Source organism: Protopterus annectens, chromosome 13.part0 (genome assembly GCF_019279795.1).
Source record: "Protopterus annectens isolate FY-2018-M chromosome 13.part0, PAN1.0, whole genome shotgun sequence".
Classification (NCBI taxonomy): domain Eukaryota; kingdom Metazoa; phylum Chordata; order Ceratodontiformes; family Protopteridae; genus Protopterus; species Protopterus annectens.
In genome coordinates, this window is record NC_056747.1 from 685,904,471 (window position 1) to 685,924,220 (window position 19,750).

General features: G+C 38.8%; 1 protein-coding gene across 1 annotated transcript in view; it reads left to right on the forward strand.

The window, feature by feature from the left end:
• The window catches only part of LOC122787586 (2-(3-amino-3-carboxypropyl)histidine synthase subunit 1-like), a 2,760,216-nt gene that overhangs the window by 1,486,242 nt on the left and 1,254,224 nt on the right, over positions 1–19,750 (forward strand). The window lies entirely within an intron of this gene.

The following is a 19,750-nucleotide window of genomic DNA, read 5'->3' on the forward strand; positions in this document are numbered from 1 at the left end:
GTCATTGGTGTTGTAATTGTGCATGTCTGGCCCTTAAAATTTTGTATTTTGAAATTCAGCATTGTAAACTTTCAGTATAATGAAACTCAGTCAAATGAAATTCAGTATTTTGAGTATTTACTTATATGAAGTAGCTCTCTCTCTCTCTATATATATATATATATATATATGTGTGTGTGTGTGTGTGTGTGTGTGTGTGTGTAAGAACAATATACTAGGAAATTCTGTATAATTAGAGCAGTGAGGGACTAAAAAGTTAAGTTATGACTAGATACTGTGGATTTAACTGGCTTCATTAACTTGGGGAGTAGACCATAGTCCATTTGTCAAACACTGCGGCCTCAAACTCTTTAATTCAGACTTTGCAAAAGTGGTAGATAATCTGCACTTGTTTAAATGTCTTTTTTTTCCATTTTAGTTCATTTCATTATTTGAGCACTGCATCCTTGCTGACTTTTTTCAGGCATGCCATTGTCAACAAGGGCAATGTCGAAAGCCCTCTTCTTATTCTAATCTTTTCCCATCTATATTCTAAAATTCAAGTTAAATGCTGCCAGTCACAAAACAATCCTGCTTTTGCATCAGCATCATTACAAAGTCCACACCCTGTCCAGTCAAATCAAGGCAATATCATAAAATCCTCTCATTTTCTCAACTGTTCATATAGCAAGTAAACAACTGGGTGGATACAATTTGTATATGCATAGTCTGCTGTCTATGTACTAAAATGTCAGTGTGGTTTTATACATCAACTGTAAAATAATGTTGCATGGTCATTAAATAGGATTGACTTTGTCATGCTATAAACATCAAAAAGAGTTAGAGACACATTTTACTCTCCTTTCTTACTGACTTATCCATAACTAACTTATTCTCAATACACATACACACAAAAAAACTATTACGTCATACTTTAACTACCTTGGAGTATGGCTAAATGAAACCCTTAATTTCCAGTAACACATCAGTGCAACCAAATGAAAATAAATAAGTGTTTTGGTAAAAAAGATCTCCCTCATCCTTTTATCAGAAGGTAGGGTAACCATTGATGGGGGGGGGGGGGGTCTTCCTTTTATAACTTGAATATGGACTCTCCTTTGTAGTTATATGAGTAGATTCACCATCCATGCCCCTCAAACATAGCCTTACTGCAGTGTCCTAGCCAAAACAAAAGCCTATTAGTGAAACACAGATGAGCCATCTATAATAATAGTTTTCCTCACTTATAAGCTAATGAATCTAGAATCATTCTCCTTTTAAAAGTCTCAGTACTGATACATGGCTAAGTGGGGATGGGGTTCAACAGCCTTCGCCAGGGTATGGCTTAATGAGATCAAGATCTCCTTCAAATTGAGGGGAAAACAGAGATAGCACAATAGCAGATAATCAGTTTAAGTGGGAACACAGGCTGCAACATGCCCTTTAGATTTATCAAAAGGACTACCATCTGCAAGTTAATATTCTAGGTTCATTCTTCCATTTTTGTTACCTAATAAACTCTACATTACTGGCCCCAGCTTTTCAACAGTGGTACCCCAGATATGAAAATCCACACCAGTAAACTTCAGCTCTCTCCTCTCCTTCCAAGAATTGTGGTACCATCTTTAAAAAATTCCTGTTGTAAGAAAAAAATAAGAGAAAAGTAATCTGGATAGTGTGAGTATGCCAGGATTGAATGGGCAGTAGGCAACTTGAGGAGGTATAAGGGGGTTACCATGATACCAAAGGTTTGGCCTGTTGGTGCTTGATCTGAAGTAGTAGTTGAGTGTGCACCAAAGCTTTCAATTAAATACATGTGCTGCTGTGAAATATAACTTGTATCCAGTCTATCACAGTTATTGTACCTTGGGGAATAATATGTAAATTATGTTCAGTTATCTATTACTGAATTTATGTCTTCCATGCCAAATATTTTCATTTTCTTCTTCAGAAATGTACCCTCTCTTGTTATGTTTCCACTTCTGGGTCCCCTGATACATCCTTACTATTGCAAATTAACTTCCATTTCCCACCCATAAATAGCATTCCCTGTTGAAAGCTGATTATTTGTCCCAGATATGTTTTAAGCCCCATAATAGAGGTTTTTGGTGGAGTATAAATTCATGCCAGTGTAATCCTCTTCCCTTGCCATTAGTTCTTTACTACCACAAATCTACCATTATTGTGTTTTCCCCCTCTTCTTTTATTAATGAAACCCCTCTTGCAATCAGTATTATTTCCCTTTGTCCCTGATATCCTGCTGAATGTCTGTCCTGAAATCCTTTCTTTGTCAAATTCAGATGTTCATTTCTATCCAAATGTGTTTCCTGCAACATTACTCTTTGCATACTACATTTCTTAATATAATTTATATCCTTTGCTTTTTGACCCTATTTACATTCCATGATAATAATGCCCATATATTCTAGTCCTCACCTTTCTTGTGGTTTTGCCGATATAAAAAGCAGAACACTGCTGGCAACAAGCTGTATATATCACCCAACTAATCTCACACTTGTACCTACGATTGGTGTTAACACATTACCCATTAATTGTAACCAAATTTCCTGTTAATATAAACCTACACATGGAACACCATCCACATTTGGACATTTTATTAGCTATACCACCCCTTGTGTTGTTGGAAAAAGGTTTTTCTAGCAATTCCTTAAAACTTGTATTTCTCTTAAAAACAATTGATGGAACAGTACCCAAAAATTTCTGAAGCTGGAAATTGGAAGAGACAATAAACCAATTATTCCTAATGGTATTTGCTATCTCATAAGAGTCCAATGTGAAAGTTAGAATGCAAGGTTTGGAGAAGTCTTTGGTGACTAATTCACTAGTGGACCTGTTGAATGCATATAGTTTTCATTATTGCTTCGTACTGATTCCCTTTCTGTTGTCTTGACCAATAGGGGGTGATAGATATTCCTAGATCTTTTATCAACCACCTCTTCCTTAATAGGGGTAAAAAAATCATAGGGATAACCATGTTTCAAAAACATCTCCAATAATTAATGAACTTCCCTCAAAAATGTCTCGTCTTCAGACATTATTCTGACTACTCTAACCGCTGTCCCTTGACTACGGCTTTCTTTTGGAATTTTGCGTGACAACTTTGAAAATGTAAACAACTATTTGAGAAAGTTGGTTTCCTATGGATATTTGAAACAAATCAATTCCTATCATAATTTTTCATTATTTCAACATCCGAAAACACTATTCTGTCCTTATTAAAAATATGGACGAACCTCAAAAATGATGCAGTGTTATTAATGTACTTAAGAATTCCATCAGCTTAACTTCACTTTCTACCCACAAAATAAAAATATCATCCAAAAAATGGGTGTAGAATAGGAAGCAGTTGGAAAATGGGGAATTAAATAAAAAGTTCTTCTCCCAATATGCCATAATTAAATTTGCAGAACTGGGGGCACAGGACACCCTCATAGCCACCCCATTTAACTTTCTGAAAAGCTGGCCTTCAAAGTACAAGAAATTGTTTTTCAAAACCATCTCCATTAAAGTAACAAGCACATTAATATGGTCTTGGGACAAAGCTTGTATATCTGACAGAATACTTTCAAACCAGCTTAAACCTTCCATATGGGGAATGACCGAGTATAAGTTACTTACATCAATAGTAATTAGTAAATAGTCAATCCTAAACTGCACATTGAATAATTTGCTTAAAAATTCCCATGAATCTCGACATTTTTGGGGAATCAATGAAATAGACTTCTTTAATTCATGGTCTACAAAGTTAGAAATAAAATAAGTTTTACTTCTCTTTCCATCTACTATCGACCTAAGTGTGTGTGTGGGGGGGGTTACTTTCATTTTTATGGATTTTGGGTATCACATATATTCCTGCAACTTCAGGATATTTATTATGCAAAAATTCAAATTCACTCTCATCTGTCTGGCCCTGCATAAGCATATCATATAGTTGGGCATCTATTTTACCATATGCAATGTTCAACTCCTTTTTAGATATGTCTTCATAATCATCAGTGAATAATAAAACATTCGTTCTGTTCACATAATCCTCCACATCCATCATTAGGAATAATTGATTTATTGTTTCTTCTAGTTTCCATCTTCAGAAAATTTTGGGTACTGTTCCATCAGTTGTTTTTAAGAGAAATACAAGTTTTAAAGAATTGCTAGAAAAACCTTTTTCCAACAGCACAAGGAGTGGTATAGCTAATAAAATGTCCAAATGTGGATGGTGTTCCATATGTAGGTTTATATTAACAGGAAATTTGGTTACAACTAATGGGCAACTTGTTAAGACCAATGGTAGATACAATTGTGAGACTAGTTGGGTGATATATACAGCTTGTTGCCAGCAATGTTCTGCTTTTTATATCGACAAAACCACAAGAAAGGTGAGAACTAGAATACATGAGCATGAGAGGGACATTCATAATAATAAAGAGTTTAATGCATTATACAGACATATAAAGGAGTTCCCATCACATGACTTTAAGTATTTTGTTATTGAACAATTACAAAGGGATGTGAGGGGCAAAATTATTGAAGACCATTTGTTGGTCTGAGAATTAATGTGGCAACTTGTATTAAATGCACAAGTTTTCCCTGGGCTTAATGAAGCTCTTTCCATTGTTCCTGTTTTGAAAACTTAAGAGTTTGGATTGACAGTATTAATTCATAACTTTGAAAGAATATTTTATTTTTATTTAATGTATATTTAATATATGTTTTATACATATATATTTATACATATATGTTTTTTTGTATATACACAGGTTTTTTAGCCTATAATAGGTGATTGATGCTTTAAATGGCAATTAATGACAGCAGTTGTGATTTTTAAAGTGTATTTAAACAGTGTGAATTTATTCTGGAGTAGTTCTGAAGAAGTCCCTTATGGGAAGAAACACTTTACTACTACTTTTTTTGTGTCAGTAAAGTGCAATGAGTTGAGTTTCCCTTGCATGGGTTCTTGTGAGTTATTTGGAGTTTTCCATTGAGTGTTTTTGCTCTGGTTTCCTCCCAGATTCCAAAGACATGCAGTAGGTGGAGTGGACACACTAAATTTGCAGTACATGCGAGTATGTTGTGGATGAACTACTGCGACAGGGCTAGCCACCTGGCACTGTAAAGTTTGGCTCTAGATAGTTGTCACTGGGGAAGAGACACCCCATGTGCAAAAATGGGAAAAAGGGATTATGGATGGATGGATCCATGGTAAATAATACTGAATCATATTAACTCATCAAAATACATTTTTATAAGGGTAAAGTAACACATTTTAACCATAATCTGAGATTCCTAATTGAAGTTGTTAGTAAGCATTCTACATTTTTCCAGTTTATTCCAAATTATGAGAAGCAGTGTTCTAGATTTTGTCCATTTATGAGAGGTGTTGTGCTAACTTAGATAATACCAAGACAGGGAGGGCATTCTTTTATGATCCTTAGCCTGCATGCAAACAAATCCTTAGTCAGAGTTAGATGTCCTTTATTTTTCTAGGATTATTCAAGATGTCCTTCCATTTACTGTTGCAGTACTCTTAGCACATGGGATATAGCCCACAAGGTGACTTAACATCCTGCCAGTATACCAAAGCCTTTAGGTTGCTGTAGGGTATGCCATATGTCATTAGTATGCTCATCGCATTCGTGTAGTGTAGGGCATAAAAGAGACATCTGGACATACCCTCCTTAGAACTTCTTTGCCGCCAGTCTGATTGCCATCCTTTGATCGTTGGTCTGATCGCCCAAGTCGTCATGGTGTTGTAACTTTGCTCAGATAAGTTCCCCATTGGGGTGTTTTTTCCTTGTTTTTGGTTGCTTACTCAATATTTTGGGTTAATGTCATTCAGAATTGGAAAATGCAATTGTGGGAGACAAATTCCTTGTAAGGATTGCCACGAGCAATGTTTGTTTTGCTTTGGGGCCTCTCATGACCATACATCTTGCAGTATTTGTCAGGCCTTTGTCCCTAAAATGCTCAGAAGTCACCTTTCCTCCCTCAAAATTTATCTAGAGAATCCGCATCTTAAACAATTAACTTAGGGCTCGATGAAAGATGCTTCTAGGCCCGAAGCACAGCAGCCAGCTAAGAGGAAGGTCAAGACTGCTAGGCTGGATTCATCTGTGCCTCCCTTATCAGACACCTCTGTCAAGGCTGATGAAGGCCCACAGGTTCACCAGGTTCCAGAGTCAGATTCCTCTTTTGTGCCCAGTTCAGAGACCGGTATGAATTTGGCTGCTCGCACGTCCTTGGCGGCCTTGCAGGCTTCTGTCACAGACGTCCAGGGGGTACTACAGCTTGTGATTAGAGAAGGGCCTGTGGGTATTCTGCAGATCTTAATGAGGGAAGAAGTGCCAACTATGATTGTGGAGTGTAGGCCTACATCTGGGCCTTCTTTCTTTCCTATGGCAGAAATCCATCTAAAAAAGAAACAGAAAACAAATCATTTATCTCCTGCTCCCAAAGACCCTCAGAGTGATTGGTAGAATCCTCCTCTAAAAGGTTAGAGTTCAGGATTCTTCAGACGAAGAGGTAGATTCTGATGAGTACTCCTTGGCCTACTCCACAAAGATTCCTTCTCCTGTAGACTATGGCTCTGAGAAGGAGGAATCCACCAGACCAGACTCTCCTGTTCAAGAGATCTCATTTTGGGGTACCATTGTAAGGATGATGGAGTATTTCAAATGGAATTGCTTTTAGGTGTCTGATGTACAGAAGAGATACTATGAGCTCCTTCAGATGGATTTCCCTAAACCCTTTGCTGTACCTTGTGTTTTGCCTGCTTCTTTGGATGCCTTCTCCTCTGCTTCACAGGCCCCAGATTCCCAGCTCGCTGCCTTTAAGAAACCTGACTGTTTCTATAAGGTGCCAGAGGATTGCAAACCATTTTACAAGTGCCCTTCTGCTGATACCACTGTAATTTCTGTGGCTTCTGATAAGCTTTCCAAACTACTACCTTCCACTAAGCTTCTTTCCTCTGATAAGGACAGTAGGACTATGGAAAGGCTGGGCAAGAAGGTTTACACTTATGCCACCCTTGCCTTCAAAGCCATTAATTATCAGACTGACATGACCAGGTATGTCTTGGCCCTGCTTTCCCAAACTTGCCAACTTTTATCTGACCTTCCTGATTTTGAGGTTAAGACTTCTGCTTTGTCTCTGTTGGGGGCTTCCTCTCAGGTAGGTAGACACTCCATTAAGTGGAGTTATGATGCAGCAGATACTTCTTCCAGAGCTGCAGCTTCTGGTTCTATACTGAGGAGCTATTCCTGGCTACACCTTTAACCCTTGCCTGGTGATAACAAGGTGAAGCTGATGGATGCCCTTCTGGATAACAAGTGGCTGTTTGGTACTGTTGCTGCTGATTTGTTCAGGTCCCTACTGGAAATAGGTAAGGAATTGCAGGATTTGAAACATATTTTTTGTTTCTCCTGTTCCTAAGTTTCAAAGGAATTAGAAATCTTCGTCAGCCTTTGCTCACATCCAGTCTTGACCACAGCAAAAAAAGTAAGAGAGGACGTAAAATAGTTCCTCCAGGTAAGTCCACTCAGAGTACTCCTGGTCAAAAGCAGCCCTTTCCTGACAAAACAGGGCCTTTCTGACTACCACTGTCTTCCCAGTCACATTCCGTTTTCTCTTCATCTGTTTCTCTCTTTTCCTCTTTGGTCACACATTACCAAAGGCTCTGGGTCCTCTTCATCATTTGCCTAGAATTTTTTATTGTTTGGAAATCTCTTCCTCCCTTCTTGGCCATTCCTCAACCTCCTTGAGACCAGTTGCATCATTTTCCAGAGATTATTCAGGAACTTCAGGCTCAAGACACCATTCAAGAAGTCTCTGCTGCCCAGAGAGGGGAGGGATTTTGCTTCAAAACGTTTCTGGTTCCAAGAAAAGAAGGTACTTGGAGACCCATTCTGGACCTGTCTCACCTAACACCTTCCTGAATGTGCCTACCTTTTGAATGTTTTCACTTCAAACCTTGTTTCCTCTCCTTCTACCTCTCAGGCCTTACTTGTTTCTCTGGATATCAAGAATGCTTACCTCCACATTCATATTCCTGAAGTTTTTGCATCTGTCTGTTGCTTCCTTCAATTTCAGTTCTCTGCTTTGCCCATTGGCCTTTCTACTGCCCCAAGAGTATTCACCAAATGCGTAGCATCTATGATTGCTTTTTGCAGACTTCAGGAGATTCAGGTCTTCCCCTATCTGGACAACCTATTCCAGGCTGTGACACGTGTGCACTGGCCCAGTAATCAAGGAGCCTTAATCCTCACCACTAGCACCAGTGAGGGGTGTGCACATTGGGAAGGATACCAAGTGTATATATATATATATATATATATATATATATATATATATATATATATATATATATATATATATACACACACACACACACACACTCACTAAAGTACAATTTCCTTTAAGAGCACACAGAGGTCACAGTCAGTCTGGGGCTGGTTGATCCCCAATAAGATTCCCCACTGGCACAGCTATAGTGTACAGATCTCAGCCGAGTGGTCAAGCCAAAACCTCCAGCATCCTCTCTGTCCAACCAGTGCTTCATGTCCCTGCCTAAGTAGCTGACACGCACACACTTTGATATATCAGTTATATACAAACACAGAGACACTCCTGGGGAAGGCTGGTAGAGGTTCTCCAGCTATGCCCCCTCCTACCCAGACTATAAGGTAAAAGTCACTGCCACCAACCACTACTTGTCAGCTACTATAAGGCCCTTCCCAAAGGGTGACCAATTCCACTGTGTGCTATTACTGTTATCGAAATAGTAAGTGTAACCCAGGGCTTAGGCTATTGGAGTGGCTTATACAGTATCACCAAATGCATGCAAGTACTCTGAGAGCTGAAATTATCTCTACACAAAACAGTCACAGTTGAAAGATTTAAAAACATTTAATAAGAAATGATAAAAACACAAGACAATACTCATCAATTCAACACAGTGCTAATAGAGAGTTCAGAAATCACAGGAAAATACTTTAAAACAATATTGTATGATAGTCTGACATAAATACAGAAAACAGGTAGACTAATCTGGCTCTATTCCTATCTGTCAATGTTCTAAATTCTGCTTGTAAGGCAAAGTGCTGGTGAGTTGTTGTCATCTCTGAAGACAAATACAAAATGCTAAATCTTTCTCTCTGAGAATGTCTTAAATTGCTAATACTCATTACTGCTGAGTCATTTCAGATTACATCATTCTTGACACTTCTACTTAAGTTTCCCAGGCTCACATGACTTAACATTTCAACATTTCTTTTTGTAATCTGCACCTGCCAGGAAGCCACAGCAATAAAAGACACTTTACATGTAAAACCTAGTACTTATCTCTGTCTTAGAACAATAGAAATAATTTCCTAGCTCAGGCATCCTGTCTCCTAGCTTGAGATCAAGCACAGTTGTAAAATCCTTTGCTTAGCAGCTTTCTTCCAGCAGAGTGCACTGTAGTTACATTTTTGAAGCTCAACACATAACACAGTTTTCTTTATATTGGTGAAACAAGCCTGTGGATCATATTAATATTTACAAGGACATAGAAATATTTACAAAATTGTATGTAGCTAGGCTGGCAGCCTTCACACAGGCATCCTCACCAGAGGTTTTGTTGCAAAAGCTCCACTTTCCCATTTCTCTTCTGCAAGGCCTGGGGTTCATTATAAATTTCAAAAAGTCTTTTCTGACTCCTTTCAGTACCAGGTCTTCCTGGGGTGCAGGTTACAGACAGTAATTATGCTGGCATTCTTGCCTCTTACAAAGGTTCAGACACTTGTTGTTTACTTATAGAATCATCTTCTCCTGCCCTCCATTACAACCAGGGAGTATTTGAGAGTACTGGGGTTTATGGCATCCATCATTTCCCTGTTCCCCCTAGCCACACTTCACATGAGGAAGCTCCAGTGGTTTCTGAAATCAGTGTGGCAACAATATGCGCACCCTGTAGATTTTCTAGTTGTTCTTCTACCCTTCCTAAAGAAGGAATTGCAGTGATGGATTCAGTAACTTCTACTAAATCCAGGCCTACATATTCATCCACCTCTGACAGTTTAGGAGTTGTTCACAGATGCCTCAGATGTGGGATGGGGTGCAGCTCTCCACTCTCTCAAGATTCAGGTTGTTTGGTCTCCTCTTCAACAGAAGGAGCACATCAACATCAGAGAGGTAAGGGCATTGCTGATGGCTCTGAAAACTTTTCATCTTCTCCTCAACTTAGGTCCTCTCAAGGTGTTCACAGACAACACCACAGTCCTTTGCTATGTGAACGGTGTGTGTGTGTGTGTGTGTGTGTGTGTGTGTGTGTGTGGGGGGTCCTGCCTCCTTTGACGGTTGACATGCCTGCTTTGGGATCTTGCAGTGAAACATAAGCTGACCCTTTACAGTGTTTATTCCTTCAGCTCACAATTCAGTGGCAGACACACTGAGCAAGTTCTTTGATTCAGTCCCACAAATGGATGATTCACAGGGATGGGTTTCTGGATATTATCCACCAGTGGGTTACTCCTCAACGAGATATATTTGCCTCCCCCATGAATAAACAGCTTTCACAGTTTTGTGCCAGGATCCCAAGTCCTTTAGTGTGGAAGGTGGACACACTCATTCTCATGAAAGGGGATGTTTTTGTGTTCCTTCCCTCCCCTTCCTCTTGTTCCAAAAGTCCTATCCAAGATTCAACAGGATTCTCCAAAAATCTGGCTGATGACTCCCTCTTGGCCATGGTAGCATTGGTCCCTCTTCTTCTCCACTTAGCCAAGGGTCATCACCACAAGTTATCTCGCAGGGTGGATATACTCACACAAGCCAAGATCTCTCATCCACACTTGCTTGTCTGGTCTTCAGATGACTCTGTGGGTGATAGGATTTTGATTCCATATAAACACCTTTTTTCTGAGGATGTGCTTAGGGTCCTGCAGGAGGCCAGGAAGTCCAGTACCAGGAAATCTTAGTTATCCAAATGGAAGAGGTTTTCTATTTGGTGTCATTCAGGATACCTAGATCCACTTGCTGTCTTTTGGTTCTATCTTTGTGTGAAATGCTCTATGCTAGTTTGGCCTACTCCTCCGTTAAGGCTTATTTATCAGCTATTTCAGCTTGTCTGCCTTTATCCATTAGCCCCCTCCATTAGCTTCCACATTTGAAATTAAACTGTTTCTTAAAGGCATCCTTCATATTAGGCCTCACAGAGAAGCCAGTTTACTCTCCCTGGGATCTTAATTTTTGTCTTGGAGAAATTGACTCAGGCTTCATTTGAGGCTGCTGTCTCGGCTTCCTTGCAACATTGTTCCTGGAAGACTGTTCTTCTGTTAGCCATTACTTCTGCCAGATGTGTGTCTGTGTTTCAGGCTGTTATGGCTTGGCCCCCTTTTTCTTATTTTTCATAAGGACAGTGTGTCCCTGTGTACTGATCCTTCCTTTATGCCTAAGGTGGTGAATGAGTTGTCCTTGAATCAGTCTATTCAGTTGCCTAAACAAATAAAATTACACTTTAGAGAGTACCAAAAACAAAACAATTTCAAAATAATAATTATTATTATTTTGAAGTTGTTTTATATTCAGTTGCCTACCTTTTTCCCTTCTCCATAGTCTTCTAGTGAGAGGGTTCTTCACACCTCAGATATGCATAGACAACTCAGATTTTACTTGGATAAAGTCTGATAAGCTTTTTGTTTCTTTTCACCCTAGGTCTTTAGGGGTGGCTGTTTCCAAACAGACTATTTCTTCTTCGATTTCTAAAGCTATTTCTTTTTGTTATGTTCATCATTGTAAAAGCCTTCCTCATTCCGTTAAGGCTCATTCCACCAGAGCTGTTGCTTCCTCTGGTGCTTTTTTCAAGGGGTTAGACACTAACTCCATCCTTGAAGCAGCTACTTGGATTTCAGTGCATAGTTTTACCAAACATGACAAGCTGGATGCAATATGTAGAGCTAGGGCTGGTTTTGCAAGGGCCATTTTGCATGGATTCTTCCTAAGCTTTGCCACTCTCCCACGTGTTAAACTGCAGCAGTGAATGGAAGGATATAGTACAGCTTAGTAAAAATCTTACCATAACTGTAGATGTCCTTCTCTTCACTGCTGCAGTATTCACTACTAACCTCTGTCCCTCTGGTACTTTTCCTTTCTTCTGGATGTATTGCTCACATCTTCCTTCCTTGGGCTTGGCATTCCTGCTGGGACTCTCAGTTCTGAGGAAGGTATGTCCGGACATCCCTTTTGTGCCCTATGCTACGTAAGGAGTGTACTAGTGACATACGGCGTCCTCTAAAGTAACCTAAAGGCTTTGGTATACTGACCAGACATCGGGTCACCTTGCAGGCTATATCCCATTTTTTAAGAAGGCTGCAGCAGTGAAGAGAAGGGCATCTACTGTTATGATAAGATTTTACACAGCTGTACTTTCTGCCTACAGTTTATCAGCCGTTTTTTAAAACCTGCATTCTCCCAGAGCATTGATTAAATTGGTAGTAACCCTGCAAAATTCTTCTTCCTCTGCAGAAGGATCAACTACTCATCTCTTTTGTAGCCAGAATAATTTTAAACGGGTCTATGCAGATCCTTTGTTTTTGCTGATAGCATATTAATATATGCATCTGCTCCTAAATTGTCAACGTTGTTAGAGCTTCTATCCTAGGTGAGTCCATTATGTAGATCTGATTTAAATTTTAGAAGTGGTGTCACTGACTTTTTCACAGGAGCTTCAGATGGATAAAAATGATCTAAAAATTTTCTCCAGGTTAGGCAACATGGGCAGTAACACTTTACAGTTATAATTGAATGCCCCGTACTTATCTCTTTCTAATTTCTTACTCATTTAGCTTTTCTCTGCACATCAAAATCTGTTTGTTCCCCCACATTTATAATAGTCTGCTCGTACCATACCCCTCTTTTCCAAAAAAAAAAAAAATTTGACCAAACTAACAAAGCAGATGTTGATTTTCATCTGGGTCATCCTGAATAAGCTTTAAGCTTTTAAGCTAATGGGGTGGCTAACCTCTTTAACTTCACCACAAATATTAAAGCCACAAGCTTAAGACAATATTGTGTTGGATAAACCTTATTAATCAAGAACCAAGATTATGAAAGCATCCTGCAAGCTGTTGTAATAATTACCAGTAGCTAACCTGATGATGTCTATGTTCTGTATTTACTCTGATTTGTTTATCTTAATGTAATACAGTGTTGTGACTGAAAAAAAAATAACAAACAGCCTCACTAATAAGGCCACTTAGAAACTAACTGAACAGGCAAGCAAAGTAGGTTGTATGCAACCCTTAAGCATAGCCCATTTGGTTCTTCCTGTCATAACTTGCACAGGAGCCACTTTCAGCCTTTGATAACTTTCCTTAAACCAATCAAATGTCTGTCATGACTTCCCTTAATGATATCTATTAACAACACAAAGCCTTTTCTCCCGGGTCTATATTGGAACACCGAACAGTTAAAATGTTGCGTGTTCTAATATCGACCCATTTTCAGCGAACGCTGAAAATATTGAAGAAGCAGAAAACCAAATTCTTTACTAGGGAAAGAATTTGGTTGTCCGTTTCTGTTGCTTCAGTATTTTCAGCGCTCTGTTGGAAAGTTATGGGTCGGATTCAGGTAAGTGTGTGATTGAGTGCGGGTTAGGTATGTGTGCAATTGCGTGGACAATGAGGGTTAGGGCAGGTTAGGTGAGTTAGGGTTAGGGCACGGGTTAGATATGTGTGCGATTGTGTGGATTTTGGTTAAGGTAAGTGGATAGTTAGTGGTGTGTGTATAGTTTAGTGTAGGGTTAGGTGTAAGACTTTAGGTGTGTCTGTGTGGATTGCTGTGTGTTTGGTGTGCTTGTGTTGTGTGAATGTGTTTTGGAACAGCAAATTTTTTCCCTTGGAAAAAATTCGCTGTTCTGAACGTTCGATGTTTGGTATTTTTGATTGGTAGGGTTCAATATTAGAACACTCGACATTCTGAATGTTCGGTGTTCTAATATAGACCCTTTTCTCCCACCCATTCATGAATAATGGATGCCAGAACTTTTTTTAATATGCTATTATATTAAAAAGAAACATAAAAGGCAACTGAGTACACACAAAAGCTTTTCATATTAAATATATTTACTTAAACCTGATAAAGATATAGCTTCCCACCCCTCAACTATCTATCAGCGTTTTCTTCCGATATAACTTGTAGCCCTTATGAAATGTCTTACTACTTCCATGCCATATGTTCTTACCTTAACCCACACTAAAGGCTTCTGCTCATGCCCTTTATTATTAAACTTGTTCCACTTTACAAGCTTTTTACTCTAGACCTCTAGCCCCCTGCACCAGTCTAACCATTGCACCTATTCCCACCCCTCACCTTTCCAATCCAGAGTACTCTCATCTTCCCCCAAACTCCCCCTTTCCATTCCATGGACCATATTTCTCTTAGCCATTCTTTAGACTTACCATGCTCTTCACATTTTCTTCAGCACCAGCACTTCTAAAACTTCCTGCAACCTCCCCCTACCAGTTCTTGATTGTTTACATTTTTTTTACCTGGATGCTTAGAAATGTAATCCTCACCCTCTTCATCCTTTTCTAATTACCCACTGTCCCCTCGACCTTCAACAAATGTGACTTCTATTGTGTGTTGTTTTTTTTTCTCTTACAACTGCTCACTGAACTCTGCACTCCAGGCTGTATTTGTTTCTTCTGCAGTTTTCTGGCCCATTCACATTCCTGCCATGTATGCAGTTTGCCTTCTCCCTCTCCTTATACATCTCCAGCATTCTTTACGTGGTATTAAACCTTCCCACCGCAATCATTTGGAACTCAAATATCACCTGCACATTATTCTCACTCGCACATCATCTACTGATTGAGTCATTCTCAAACTTTAAAGAACTTTAGTGCTTCTCACCATGAGAAGTACCAGTGAACAAGGTTGTTAAGTTTTGAAACTGTCTTATCTCAAATGGATCAATTGTCTCCTTTGATTTTCTTAAAACTGATTTTTTTTAGAAAATGGTTATTTTTCTCATAGCAGCTCCGTGATACCGCTGTTAATTTTGCATCTATAAAATTAGTGTGATCAGTTTGCTTCTGTGAAATTATTTCTAGTGCTTGTAAAGATAAACATTGATGGACCGCTATAACTATTTCTTCAAACAAAAGTAATTGCCTGTTTAAAAATTGGCCTGTCATCTAGTCATGCAAAAGTTATAATCATCTTAAGCCACAAAGCTGTTTCCTGTCTAACATGTTCCATTTCTGGCTGGAAATGTTTTAATCAATATTTCTGTATTAGTTTTATTCAGAAATATTTCCTGACTTGAACGCTGAAGGCTAGTGATGTGGGACTGTAAAGCAAGGCTCTTGGGCACACATTTTTTGTGTGTGTGTGTGTGTGTGTGTGTGTGTGTGTGTGTGTGTGTGTGTGTGTGTGTGTGTGCTTAATGTTTTTCCATTTAAACAAAAACACCATTCACTTCTAACAACTCTGTGGCCAGAAAGACAGCTTAAACCAACTTCACCCCTTAGATCCCTTGTGTTTTTTTTTTTTCCTAGAGTGATAGAAGATAATGCCCTAAGCATCAGTCCAGTGGTAGCTGGATAATTAAGGCAACCAGTAAATAAATAAATCAGTCACAAAAAAGGAACCCTGTCCCACCACTCATCCTTGACCTTCAACCTCTTCTGAAAGAGTACATAAGATATCTTTTCTTCTCAATTAGCCTTACATACATAGCTAGTTTACTAGATGTCTACCATAGCCTATAATTAGAAATAACCAATATCTTTATCATCCATTTTATGCCAGTGAAGTCACCAAAGAATATTTCTTCACTAGGATAAGCAAACAGCTTGTAGATAAGAAACATGTTTTTCTTAAATAAATGGAGAGCCCATTAGTAGGTTCTAGACTTTATACTTTGAAGTTATAGTTTAATTTTTTGTCATACATCTAATACATGTATTTCTTAGGAATCTCGAACACAAAACACACAAATATTGTTGTATCTTCTCTTGGTGTTAGATTTTTGAAAATGTCTGATCTTTTTATTTTTTTTTATTTTATATATTTGTTATCCAGTTAAACCCACTGGACATAAGTGTCCCTTTTTAAGAGTGACCTGGGACAACTTCTGATGAAGCTCGCCTTAGCGAGTGAAAGCGCTAAACCATTTTTGTATTAAATGAAGTTTGAATTTTCGTAGCAGTTTGGATTTATTCCTTTATTGCCTGGTGTACGCTGGATTTTTGCTGTGAGTGGTGGCAGTTAGCGTGTTGTGTAGCTGCCTTTTGTATCCAGATTTGTCATCCACAGCACGCAGTTGTTCCGGTGTTGTTATGAATACTCAGACAAATAGAAGTAGATGGACTCAAACCTTGCAGATCGTTAACATCTCAGAGCCTTAAATCTCTAAGCTGCCAGACTTAGTTATGACATGGACTTTTCTGCAGTGACCGCCAGTTATGACTTGGACATTTTGGAGTAACCGCATATAATCGACCCTCAGTACATTTTCCTGTCTGATAATTACTTTTTGCAGTCAGTAAGTGGATAGTTTAGATAAATATATGGTTGCAGGATAGGAGGGCACCTCCTTTTTTCCTGGAGATTTCATAGAGGTCTGTATCACATTTTGCCACAACTCTTGCTTTCTATACATTTAATGACATATTGTCTACTAATGTAAAGGCGATTCTGATACCATATTGTGCTGCTGTTGATGTTTGCACATAGGATGCCATCAGTTCCTTCCATTTATGAAGTGTATCATTGACCATTAGTCTACCTCTCAACCTGTTAATGCAAAAACTCTGGACAAAGCTTCACAAAATGGGAGTACAAATAGGGACATATTTTAAATATTGCTCTTATAAACTTAGAAAGTTGCTAGGGTAAGAGGATTTTACATTTTCTAAAGGATTTGAAATCTGAAAATCAAATGTATGTCATTATTTAGTGACTTCAATCTTGAGATCATTCCAGTAATTTGCCAGGAAAAAAGAGGAACAGGCCAAAAATATGAGCCAAAAATCTGGACATTCTGTGAAAATCTGTACAGTTGAGAGGTACTTATTTTGTGGCCCAAATTTTCGTAATTTAGTCAAAAAAGTCTCAAGTTTTACATGGGAATCAATAGTGTTCGGAAGCAGTTTGTTATTGCTTGATGGCGTGTATTAGAGAAGACTGCCAAATGTTGTCTGTCCAAACATCCAAATAGGATGAACTTGGACATTGCAGTAACTCAGTACTTAAGGTTCAATCCTGACCTGCATTTACCATTTGTGTAGAGCTTGCACGTTCTTCCTGTGTCTGCTTTGCATTTCTTTGGGCATTTCATTTTCCTGTGACTTCCCAAAAACATGATGCTTAATTTGCTAATCTGAATTGCACACACATACTCATTTACCTTTGCCATCTTGTGTGGATCATGGCTGAAAAGGGAATGTAATGGCCCAGGTCACTTAAACAATTGACAGTTTCAAAGACCTAAGTTAATTGATAAACAGTAAATGCATGGAGTCAGCTCATGTTTGACCGTCAGATATATGTCATATTTACAGTTTATTAGAGAAATTCACCCAGCATTCCAGGAAATGATTGGTAAAGAACTGGCATATTATTATCAGAAGTAAGTATGCTCCCACAGCTGCCATAATTATTTTAGAATAAATTTTAGTAGGTATGTATTTCTTAGTTTTTTGTTTTTTTTTGATTGAGTTAGTTCCACTAGAACTGTGACTTATTTTCACTAGAGACCTGAGGTAGTATTTATGCAGAATAAGGGAAAATTTGCATGGATGGGGAGAAGTTGCCCTCTTCTTTTTGATGTGGATCATGGCATCCTTTAACAGTCATCTAAGCTAACACCAATTCAGGCAGATGAGGATCCAATTTAACATCTCATTTGAAGGATAGCACCTCAGTAGTACAGCACTCTCCCACCCCCATTCTGCACTGTTGTGTTAGTATACTGGAACATAAATCCAGATGCTACCTGATGTGAGGATAAAACCCACAACCTCCTGATCTTGCCATCATTAAATGAGAGTATACCAGAAGGGGGTAGGGTGCACTGTCCCACATTAGAGGCCTTAGCAGAGACCACACATAAGAGGTTGCTTCAAGGCAGGTAGGGTAGTGTTGAGGGGTTACAGCACTCATGGAGTAGAGTGACATGCCCTCAATGATGCCCATTGCATACTCAACTTTGAGTCATTTGTTGGTCATTTTTAGTGGAGCCAGAGCTTAAAAGCAGAAAAAATACTCCCAATGGATGACATGACCCCACTGCTAGTCTGCTTGACCCTCATCCCCAAGAAACAATGAGCCATAGTGTTCTTTCCAAAGGGGAATGAATGGGTTATTAAGGTAGCCAGGAGGGGGAGATAAACAGTCAGTGTAGAAGCAGAGCAAAAATGGAGGAAAAGGTGAGTATGCCATCTCATATGAAGTATAGGCACATATGGGAATTGATCTTAACCCAACGCGTAGGATTTAAATTCCACATTACATATCTGTTTCTGTAATGGTCATGTGTAGTAAAATGAGACCCTTTTGTTGTGGTTATAAGTTCTTCTAGTCTTGCACCCATCTTCATGGTTTGTATCTTACAGAACTCCTGCTGTAGATCGGGCCTGCCATATTTTGCTATGCAGACAAGTAAGTTCAGGATATGCCTCTGTAAGATGCCTGTTGTAAACAGTGCTAGCTTGAATGCATACAGTTTATAGGTATTTGCTACTGTATCAGGCATGTGAAATCTGTGTTTTTCCTTTGTTTTAATTGGATCACTATAATGTCAGCTAGGTTCATATTTATAAATTTTATTAAAAACGTTAAGGCATCATAGTTAGTTTGGTAACTTCAAACTCAGTCTGTGCCTGTTGGGAGATAATTTGCCAACAAAAATAAATCAAAAAAAGTCCTATTTTTTTCAAGTTAGGATGTAATGTGCTTATCTCATAAGAAAAGGGGAAGCATGAGCACCTCGATAAAAAAGGTACGCAGTTAGAGAGCTTATCTGTCATAAAAAAGAAATTTGCATTACATGGCGGGGGGGGGGCGGCATGGCTGAACTTAGATATGGCATGTCTCATGGTCAGCAGGAGGATACATGTTTTCATGGATTTTATGGTAAAAACAGAGAACATGAGAAGCTCCTTTTATCAAAGTGTTGGAGTCAGAAAGAACAGTGGAATTCAAGAATACATGTGATAGTATAATGAATGTTCAAGCATTATTTATTTATTGATATTTGAGTGTCAGAATACTTAATGACTGAATTTTGAGATGGAGCATCTCAATGGATGTGCTGATGGTGGCTGTTATCTCTGAGGTGTGGTAATGTAGAGGCAAAAATAACATGCAAGGTGCTGCAGATGACAAAAGTCCTGTGCAATGGAACCTAGAAGGGATATCCCTCCCCTTAGAAACAGCTATTGTCACCACAATTACCATATTTGGCTGCAGAAATTCTGAATATTTCAAATTTGAGGTATTAAAATAAGTGCTGCATCCTTTATGTGTAGTTTTTTGCTAAATCAGAACCGACAGCTTTTTAAGTACACAAGGAGGGTGGTGGGCTAGGTGGGCAAATCATCCTTACACATCACTGAAGTGTCTATTGTTGTGAGGAAGGAGAGATCAGAGAATGGCTTCAGAAGGCAGTTTCTTGTGCATTTAAACGATAAGCTACTAAAGACCCTGCTTCAAGGAAACTTTTTATCAGGTGGTACCAACTTGACTGGTATGTATTAATGCATTTACTGTGATCTGT